Below are 11350 nucleotides of genomic sequence, written 5' to 3' on the forward strand. Positions count from 1 at the left end.
TGCACTCGGGACAATGTACAATGGCCAATTTGCCTACCAACCTGCAAGTCTTTTGGAGGTGGGAGGAAACCAGAGCACCCTGCGGAAACCCACACAGACACAGGGAGAACTTGCAAACTCCACACAGGCAGTACCCAGAACTGAATCCTGGTCGCTGGAGCTGTGAGGCTGCGGTGCTAACCATTGCACCACTGTGCTGCTGTTGGTTTTTTGATAAATGAAGGAAGTTCCCTCCACCCATTTTTTTTGGACAGACAGTGTGGTATAAGGATGTAAAGGGTTAATGCTGAAGATAGTGGGATCAACCCCTCCCACTGTCAGAGTGATGATGTAACAGTCACATGAGATGAAGTTTGGGAGAAGAGAGAGCAGCACCAAGGATGCTCGCTTAGCAGGCTTGATGAGTGTGTACAGAGTATTGAGTAAATTAGAAAAGAGTTCTTAGTTCTTTCAGCAGGAACTGTGTCCAGAAAATATCGACAAACTCACAATTTTATTATTCAGGAGTCGGAACACAGATATTAATTCCAAGTGACAGTTCTGGGACCAATTAACAAAAAAAGTAGAGAATAATATTGCTCACTGATTGAAATCCCCCAGTGAGGAGACAGTTAAACAGGTGATCTGTTGGGGCATCCTTCGATCCAAGGTTTCAGCAACATTTAATCTCCCTTTTTGGTGAAATTCTCTGTTATTTGCAACTTTTTTTTATCAGCTTTCATGGGCGAGTGAAAAAACTGAAAAGATTGAACAGTTCCATCCTTTCTTTTCTTCCTTCTTCTCTTCTTTCCATCAGTTTCTCTTTTCTGTCCCAGATCAATATAATGATGAGAATCCCACTTTAATCTGTTGTTTCTGGTGTTTTATCCATTCCAATCAAAATTTCAACATTCCAATCAAATCTATTTGTTATTCCACAGTGTCTCTCCATGTGTTTTATTCTGTTGTATTCTCTCACAGTCTGTTTGATGATCAATGTTACATCTCACTCTCTGTTCTGGTGAAGATCAGAAGCAGTGATATCTGTTTACACCACCCGACAAGTCGGCCTGAGGCTGTGCCTCGCTGATCACGTGGAGTTAAAGCAATTCTTCCAGTCAGTTAGTTCAGTTGTAATTTCATGAGAAATTCGGTCATCATGACTTCGTCAGTGAACTAATAGTTCAGGTGTCTGAGTGATGTTAATCATGATGTGATGAAATGATTGTATGTTCTAGTCTTTCCGTGGTGGGTTTTCACATTGACTAGAAACGTGTTGGACATGGTCTGGAAACGTTTCACACCACTCCATTCCCAACTTCATTTTCTTCCAGAAGTTCTTTTTCCATCATTGCACAACTAGCTGCACAGCCAGAAATTGTGCTGAAGGTGACAGCTATGTCTACGCAACTGACAAGGTGGCCGAGAGGTTAAGGTGATGGGCTGCAAATCCATTGTGCTGTGCACACGTGGGTTCAAATCCCATCCTTGTTGCTAGTTTATGAACTTTTTAGTGTATTGTTTCTGTTGGGGGAGTTGACGTGCAAAGTCAGCCTCGAAACCTGTTCTTGTCCATGTCCAGACAGTGATTCCAGAATTGGTTATACTTTATTAAAATTGAGACAGACAATTGGAATTCTTCACCCAAACTTCACTGGAATGAAGATCAAATAGGGATCACGAAACGGAGCAGGATTTTTCCTCCCCTCCTTCCTTCCATCTTTACTTTCTCTCGATTTGCACCAAGTGAAAGACAAATGGGAAAAGCAAATGGCGAGGGAGCAGATGCAGAAAATTATCCTTTGGAAAGAAATTTATTTTCAAATCTTCTTGATAGATTAAGTGAGTGAGCAATGCTTTGGCAGATGGAGTTTAAAATGAGGGGTCATTTAGTACCTACGATAGATCAGAGTGTTTTTTTGTAAGAGGTGAGATGTTAGAAACGGTTGAGGAGCAGAGACCCGAATGCTGAATTAATAAAAGCTCGTAGACTGGTAGAAAATAATGTGAAAAGTGAACAGAATCTGAAGATTGGAACTCATGTTGCAGTGATATAAAGCTCTGTGCTCCTGAAGTAAGTGTCCAAGCCCAGATTGTGGGGAATCTGTGGAGAGTGATTTGGTTTTTATTCATTCTTGGGTGTGAGTATCGCTGATAAGGCTAGCATTTATTACCCATTCCTATTGCCGTTGAGAAGGTGGTGGAGAGCTGCCTTCTTGAACTGATGCAGTCCATATGGTGCAGGAACACCCACAGTGCTATTGGGGAGGGAGTTCCAGGATTGTGACCCAACAACAGTGAAGAAATGGCGATATCGTTCCAAGTCAGGATGGTGAGTGACTTGGAGGGGAACCTGCAGGTAGTGAGTTCCCATGCCTCTGCTGCCCTTGTCCTTCGAGGTGGTAGTGGTCACGAGTTTGGAAGGTGCTGTTGAAGGATACTTGGCGAGTTGCTGCAGTGCATATGGAGATGGTACACACTGCAGCCACTGTGTACTGGTTGTGGAGGGATTGAATGTTTAAGGTGGCGGGTTAGGTGCCGATCAAGTGCGCTGCTTTGTCCTGGATGGTGTTGAGCTTCTTGAGTGTTGTTGAGTGGGATGTATTCCATCACACTCCTGACTTGTGCCTTGTAGATGGTGGACAGGATTTGGGGTGTCAGGAGGTGAGATACTTGCTGCAGAATTCGTAATCTCTGACCTGCGCTTATAGCCACAGCATAGATGTGACTGGTCTAGTTACGTTTCTGGTCAAGATGTTGATGGTGGGGGATTTAATGATGATAATGCTTCTGAATATCAAAAGGTAGATTTGTTTTCTCTCTCATTGGAGATGTTCACTGCTTGGCACTTGTGTGGCCAGAAGGTTGCTTGTCACTTATCAGCTCAAGCCTGAATGTTGTTCAGGTCTTGCTGCTTGCAGGCACAGACTGCTTCAGTATCTGAAGAGTTGTGAATCATCATCTAACATTCCCACTTCTGACTTATGTTGAAGAGAAAGTCGTCAATGAAACAGCTGGGAAGTTTGGGTCTGCGACACTAGCCTGAGAAACTCCTGAGGCAATGTCCTGGGCTGAGATGATTGGCCTCCACTAACCACAACCATCTTGCTTTGTGCGAGGTATGACTCCAGCAAGTGGAGAGTTTTCCCCCTGATTCCCATTGACTTCAATTTTGCTGGGGATCCTTGATGCCACACTCACTCAAGGGCAATCACACTCACCTCTCCTCTGGAATTCCACTCTTACGTCTCTGTTTGGACCAAGCTGCAATGAGATCATACGAACATAAGATCAGAAGAACTAGTAGCAGGAGTAGGCCATTTGGCCCCTCGACCTTGCTCCGCCATTCAATAGGATCATGGCTGACCTGATCATGACCTCAACCCCACTTTCTTGCCTGCCCACATAACCCTTGGCTCGCTTGTAGATAAAAATCTTGAAGACATTCAATGACCCAGCCTCCAATGCTCTCTGCGGTAAAGAATTCCAAAGATTAATGACCCTCTGAGAGAAGAAATTCATCTTAAATGAAAAACCCCTAAATCTGAAACTATGTCCCCTCGTTCTAGATTCCACCACGAGAGGAAACATCCTCTCAGCATCTACCCTGTCAAGCCCCCTCAGAATCTTATATGTCTCAATACGTTCACCTTTCATTTTTCTCAACTCCAATGAGTATCGGTCCAACCTGCTCAACTTTTCTCAAAAGACAACACCTTCATCACAGGAATCAATCCAATGAACCTTCTCTCAACTGCCTCCAATGCAAGTATATCCCTCCTTAAATAAGGAGACCAAAACTGTACACAGTACTCTAGGTGTGGTTTCACCAGCACCATGTACATTTGTAGCAAGACTTCTCTACTTTTATACTCCATCCCCCTTGCAATAAAGGGTAACATTCCATTTGCCTTCCTAATTATTTGCTGTACCTGCATGTCAACTGTTTGTGATTCATGTACGAGGACACCCAAATCCTTCTGCACCGCAGCATTCTGTAATCTCTCACAATTTAAATAATATTTTCCTTTTCTGTTCTTCCTACCAAAGTGGATAACCTCACATTTTCCCACATTCTCCTCTATCTGCCAAATTATTTCCTGGAGCTGAGAGACCCTGGCAGAACCTAAATTGAGCATCGATGATCAGATTATTGCTAAGTGTGTGGTGCTTGATAGCACTGTTGGTGACATCTTCCATTGCTTTGCTGATGATTGATAGTAGACTGATGGGGCAGCAAGTAGATGCCTGTGTTGTCGCTCTACTGGAACAGCTTGGCTGAGGGCGCAGCGAGTTCTGGAGCACACAGTCTTCAGTACTAGAGCCGAAATGATGTTCGGGCCCATAGTCTTTGCTGTATCGAGTGCCTGCAGCTGTTTCTTGCCATTATGTGGAGTGAAGCAAATTGGCTGAAAACTGGAAGCTGTGATGCTGGGGAACTCAAGAGGCCAAGTTGAATCATCCACTGAGCAATTTCTGACTGAAGATGGTTTCAAATGCTTCAGCTTTATCTTTTGCACTGACGTGCTCGGCTCCACCAACATTGAGGATAGGGATGTTTTTGGAGCCTCCTCATCTGGTTCGTTATTTAATTGTCGACCACCATTCATGACTGGATACCTAGTTTCTCAGGGCAGTGTCCTAGGCCCAAACATCCTCAGCTGTTTCATTGATGGCTTTCTCTTCAACATAAGTGAGAAGTGGGAATGTTCGCTGATGATTCACAACTCCTCAGATACTGAAGCAGTCTGTGCCTGCAAGCAGCAAGACCTGAACAACATTCAGGCTTGAGCTGATAAGTGACAAGCAACATTCTTTGATCTGATCCTGAGGGAGATATCCGTGCGTGGAGCGGCGGGATGTATGGAGAGTGATTCTGAAGAGGGTGTCTGAGCCTGGAGGGCAGAATCTGTGGAGAGTGGTCCTCAAAGGATGTCCGTGTCTGGAGATTTAGGATCTCTGAAGAGGGTCTCCAAGCCCGTAGTGCTGGGATCTTTGGAGAGTGATCCTGAAGTGGGTGTCCGAACCCGGAATGGCGGGATCTGTGGAGAGTGATCCTGAAGTGGGTGTCCGAGCCTGGAGTGGCGGGATCTGTGGAGAGTGATCCTGAAGTGGGTGTCCGAGCCTGGAGTGGCAGGATCTGTGGAGAGTGATCCTGACGAGTGTGTGTAAACCTGGAATGGAAGCTTTCTGTGGAGGTACAGGAAGAGGCCATTGATTCCCAGTATTTTATAAAGGTTTAGCATAACTTATATGTTTTTACTCTATGCCTCTATTAATGAAGCCAAGTGTCCTGTTTGCTCTAAGCAACCTTTTCAATCCTTCTAACATTGGTGTACATTGTCTCTCTGCTCCTGCACCCAGTTTAGAATTGTAACCTTTCATTTATATGGCATTCTTCCTTCCAAATTGTATCACTTCACACTTCTCTGTGTAAAATTTCATCTGTTATGTGAAAGCCCATTATACCATTTTTTTTTAAGTTCCCCTGAAGTGTGTTACGATCACTGGCATAGGACAAAATTCCTGAGCATTCTTTGATGCTATCTCCATAGACAGAGCAATCTTTTACGCGAGCTCAAATGTAGGATTTTGTGTTTAGTATATTATTTCACCCACCAATATAAGCACAAATATGTCACGTAAATCTTGTTCACTGCAGTCCCTGCTGCTGTTTGCTGCCTATATTTACAGACTTTAATCTCAACCTCGTCACCATGTTCTCTAATATATTCAGGGGGCATCAGCAGAGAAAATGTTCAACAAGCGTGGCAAGTGCAAGGAAATGTTTATTTATGTCATTATGTCATGAACTTAATATACAAATTTTTACATGTGTGAATCATCAAGATGTGTCTTCATAAATGGAACCCCGTCACAATAAACACTGTCACCTTTCAATGTTTAGCGGACAGGTTTGACGGCCTGATGTGTGTGATTCCCATATTAATGTGTTTGTACAAAGTTCGGGGAAAGATGGAGATATGAATAATTTACAGGGAAATCTTTTAAACATATTACCACATCTCTCACTCACAAAGAGCTGCAAACACATGGATTCCAAAAGAACCTGAGTACAAAATCACCTAAAATAAACACTGGCAGAGAGACTTGCAATAACCTGTAGCTCAGGGAAAGTACATGATGTTATGGAAGGGATTCTGTTTCTTTTGTTAAAATATTTTTTGAAGAAGTCATAATCAAACTGAATAAGTGTAGGACCAGTTCTTTTTCAAGAGGGCACCAAAAGAACCAATTTGGCAACTATGTTTACTGGTTGTCACATGATTCAAGTTAAGTATAGAACAGAAACCCTGGTAACAGGGAGAAATGTGGACAGAGAAGTCAGTCATGCCCCTTGATTGGACAAGCTTGGCAGCAGCAGCGCAAACCTAAGACGGCAGAAAACTCACAACCTTTGATTGTAGCAGTCAGTGTGTTTTACCTGCTGGAGTGAGCAGCTGATAAAGTAAGCCTGAAGAATCGTCAAGGAAGGAGAGAAGACCACAACCCAGTTTGTTTTCCAGAAAATCTTTAAAAGACCCTGAGAAGTCCACTGAGTTAATTCATCTTGTCGCATGTCTTTGAAGAAGGCCTGCTAAAATTAATTCTCAATGCCTTCTGAAAAGAACTGTTCTAAAATACCCTAGTGACCTGTCTACGTATACTCGTAAGTTAGACTGTATTCCAGTTTTGGAGCAACATATCTCATCTGATGATTTCTTCAAAAATGAGCAAATAAACAGCCCAAGAGGTTTTTTTTGTCTGTAACAGAGTGCTGAATTTTTTTTAAACCCCTTTTATTTTTTTCAGCCATCCGGTGTGTGTGTGCATGTGGCTCGAAGATAAAAAAAGGACTTTAAAAGTTGGTAAAGGTGAAAAAGGAACTTTTAAAATTTCCACCTGTGTGTTTATGCTTTACTTCATGACTAGTTAAAACCTGTTCGACAATAAATGGATAATTTTGTTGTTCATTGAAGAAACCTGGTCAGTGTCTTCTATTCTGGGAAAAATAGAGTACATGATTGACTGTATCAGTATGTGGGAAAAGTTCACATAGATGTTGTGACCTGTGGAGAAGTGGGATGAGAATAAAGAGTGCCCTCCTCTGCCCTTAGTTGTCACAGCACTTGTGATCTGGCTCAGTAGCTTAATTGGTTCGAGTGTTTGTCTTCTCATCAGAAAATCTTGGATTCATATCCTTGCTTCAAAAGTTTAGCTATCAATCATTTACATCCATTTTCTTGTGAACTTTAACTTTTCTTATGAATTTCATTCACAAAAGAAAACAGCTCAGTGATTGCCTTTGTGAAGGATGTGAGTTTGAAATGGCTGTTCCTGCTCGTACAGATGTCCAGTGCAAATATTACAACGGCAACTCAATCCCCTACAATTTCTTTGAGAGCAATGTGTTTGCAGTTGCATTTAACCTGGAAAACAGCTCAACATTAATCTCACTGAAGGAAAGTGTGACCGTGTTGTATGTTTCAGAGTGTTTGTGCCGTTTTGTGTCTCTTTTAACCAAGACTATAACACGACGCAAAGGGGAGGGTTGATCCGAGGTTTAGAATATATTATCATTCAGGAGCAAGAAAAATCAAAAGGAACAAAATAAGAAAACCCCGTCTCCAGATTTGAGAATCTGTAGATCCGCTTTGGGAAAGTGAATCAGAGCAGAATGAAGGGTGAACTGTCCGACTGCCCAGAAGAGATGACGACACAGCTCAGTCAGCACGTTCCCCCGGTTTATGATGCTGGAACATTCCTCACACAGAAATTATTCAATCAATATTCATCTGCCAAGTCGGTCTGAGGCTGTGCCTCTCTGATCACGTGGAGTTAAAGCAATTCTTCCAGTCAGTTAGTTCAGTTGTCATTTCATGAGAAATTCGAAGTCATCATGACTTCGTCAGTGACCTAATGGTTCAGGTGTCTGAGTGATGTTAATCATGATGTGATCAAATGATTGTATGTTCCAGTCTTTCCATGGTGAGTTTTCACACTGAGTAGAAACGTGTTGGACATGGTCTGGAAATGTTTCACACCACTCCATTCCCAACAGGCCATGACCTGATGTGATGGAAATGTCATTTACTAAAAGAAGCTACATTTCCATCATTGCACATCTGGATGCACAGTCAGGATCTGAGCTGAAGGTGACCATCCTGCCCAAATTTCCATAGAGGCAAAAAAGACATGTGATGGGTTGCTGGCACAAAGCTGGGTGATGAAGTGTTTGAGAGGTTAAGATGATGGATTGTTAATTCCTTCTGTTTTACATGTATGAGTTTGAATCCCATCTGCAACAACAGTTTATAAAATGCTCAATACATTGTTTCTTTGTAATTCACCAGCTTTTGCAGAAAGTAGGACTGAAGCTATTGCAGTACCTGTTAGAAAAATAGTCTAAGTTATTCTGAAGCCATCTTCCAATGTCATCGACATGTCAGCAGGATTTTAAAGGATAAGATGTAGTTTTTAAAAGTCATTTCAATCTTACTCGAGTCTTTACAAAGAAGCCAGATAAATCTCGATAAAAAGTCATATATATTTAGAGATCTTTTGAAAGCACTTCAATCTTGTTAATAAAAAGTCAGATGTAAATTTAAGAACTCTGATAAGGCGATGCTAAAAAGTTACATACAATTAAGAAACAAAATACAACATTTAAAATGTCTGAACTCCCTCTGAAAGTTGACCCCTGCTGCTGCCGGTGTCTTCCTGGAATAGTGGAGCTGTTGTGTCAACAGAAAAGTCCTTCCCGAGCACACCTGAACCTGTTGGTACCGGCTCTAATCCAACCCAGGTAAAAATTAGGGTACGTTGTGGGCAATGAGCCCAAATTGCTGAACTACAGGTCCCTGTCACTTTAAAGAGTGGGCTGGTGCAATTATGATCAGAGGCTCCTTCTAAGCACATTTCTCACCACCACAACTTCCAGATGCTGGTGTTAGTGTGTGCATATACTGGCAGTTGCAGTGCTGTTCAGACCCTCAATAGCAGTGAAAGTCTCAGAGTTCACCACTATTGGGCTGCAAAATCCAGGCCAATATCTCACAGTCCTGTTAGATTTGCTCTCCCTCTGTACAAAATCAAACTCCACACATTGTCTTTCACTCACTCCTGTTTCCAGCCCTGACGGTGCAGAAATCCCCTCTCAAAGGTGCACAATCCAGTTGATTTCTGATCAAATACCTCCTTCCTCATTCAATAGAGGAAACAGAGACATGAACAGGAGTCAGGTGCAAGAAAGTTTCACCAACAGAGCAAAGAAAGGCACCAACAAAAGTCACACCTACTTTCCAAATCATTTCACTGTAATATTCTTTCACTTGTTTTGTAAGTGACTGCAATAAATCTGAAAATGAGCACCATGAGGTTTGTGTTCACTTGTCACTTGTTCTCCTGTGTTTGTCTGTCAGGTTTGTAATTCAATTTGTATTGGATATTGAAGAGAATCTCTTTTCAAGATGATTGCACATCGTACTGTGTTTAAAGCAACCAACTTGTAAAATGGAAGATAATGAATGTTTCAATACCTGTGTGACCAGATTCTTCCAATGCTTTTCAACAGCTAGATTGATGATGCTTGCAATCTGTATCCTGTGGAGAATGGGAGAGGAGAATAAAAACATGGTGCATGAACAGGACAGACTGTGTAAAATGGGTGCACAGAAATACTGCCACCTCATTGAAAGTTAATGAGATTTATTCTAAGTCAGTCACCTGTCCACAATGAACAAGTGAATACATTAATTGTCCACTTTCAATCTAAATGGGACTGAGGTTCCAACAGAGAAGTTTTCTGGAAAATACCTGCTGCAGTTTTAAAATTGATGAACTGGAACATCTTATACTAACTTTCAAATAACTGTAGTGATTGTATAGTTCCCAAAGTGGAGAGAAGGAGTTGTTTATAAATATAAGCAGAAAGACACATTTGTGGATTGGTGAATGAGCTTTAACTTTCTGAAATGTATTTGTCCATTGGTTGCAGGTCACTGGAAATTCTTTTTTTACATTTCAATTGTAGCAGCAGCAGTTAGCAGCAAAATGTCTGATTAATCAGAGTAGTGGGTCTGGGAAACACTTAAACAGCCGAGACCCTGTAGAACAGAACTCCAAGTAATAGTTTAAATAAGGCACTGAACTGACAGAGCGGTAAAGGCCTGCTCAGGTCAGGAAAAAATACCCGACCCGAACCCGACAGAACCACATTGGACCCAAGCCCGACCCGGCCCGAGTATCTCCATTTATTCCCATGCCCAAACCGACGCGAGCCTTACCTGACCACCGGAATGTTCACTTTACCTACCTCCCGATTTCGAATCTACATGAAGCTGCAGCATGAGCGCAATGACATCATAGAGATGCTCACTTGCTCACTGAGCAGACTCAGTGTTTCCCTCCTTAATGACCCGGACTCCCGGCTTTGGTTGGCTTTTCAACTTTTGACACTTATTAAACTCAACTTCCCAGCAGAGTTAAATGTAATACTTACTGTGTGTGTCACACCCGGACTCAGTCCAACCTGGACCCAGCCTGACCTGAACCTGGCCTGACCCTACCCGAGTCCTAAAGCCAGACCCAGAAGAGCGACCCGACATGACCCGAACCCGACACAGGTCGTCGGGTCCCGTCGGATTCAGGTCGGGGAGTAGGCCTTTACAGAGTGGAGGTCAGATGAGGATTGAATTAATTTCAATCACTGAATCTAAACAAGAAGTAAATCTGCCAGGAATGGAAAACTTTGCTTTATCTGTGAGCTTGTGGCACAACGGTAGCGCGTCTGACTCCAGATCCGAAGGTTGTGTGTTAAAATCACATCAGGCTCAGTTGCGTTTTACAGCAGCTCAAGTTCCTGGATTTTATCTCAGGAGAGAATTCAATCTTTTGGAATGTTCAGTAAATGGTTGAATTTCAAGATCAACTTTAATAGATGAAAGTCCTGATTTCTGGTTCCGCTCCATTTCCATGCTCAGTTCTTATTTCACACTGTTTTATATCAGAACAATGTTTCAGGGATGTGATGTGTCCATTGTTTGTACAATGGCTCTGTCACCCAGTGTGAGAAATAAAACACAAACCGCCCAGCGTGCGGCTCAAACCCATACCTGGCTCTGTCTATAGGCCACTTAGTTCAGTTGGTTAGGACGCAGTGTTGATAACAACTAGGCTGTGGATTTGATCCCCATGTGCGCTGTTACATGGTCAGTCAATAATTGGACACATTTTTGTTGCACTTAAAATCCAACTTTTAGATGCAAACAAGTTCACATAAAATGTCAGAGGAAACTTATTTTGAATAACATCCATTGTATCTTTGTCACTGGTCTCGAGTAACACAGAATTCTTTCCAATTATCTTCCGT

The 11350-nt window shown here is 42.4% G+C and overlaps 1 non-coding gene across 1 annotated transcript; it reads left to right on the forward strand.

Annotated features, from left to right (window-relative positions):
• The first annotated feature begins 1391 nt into the window (after window positions 1-1391).
• trnac-gca (transfer RNA cysteine (anticodon GCA)) lies at window positions 1392-1473 on the forward strand. The gene has a single exon. It is a non-coding gene; the product is annotated as a tRNA-Cys (tRNA).
• The last annotated feature ends 9877 nt before the right edge of the window (window positions 1474-11350 follow it).

The sequence above is a fragment of the Heterodontus francisci genome, unplaced genomic scaffold (assembly GCF_036365525.1).
Source record: "Heterodontus francisci isolate sHetFra1 unplaced genomic scaffold, sHetFra1.hap1 HAP1_SCAFFOLD_61, whole genome shotgun sequence".
NCBI classification, from domain to species: Eukaryota; Metazoa; Chordata; class Chondrichthyes; order Heterodontiformes; family Heterodontidae; genus Heterodontus; species Heterodontus francisci.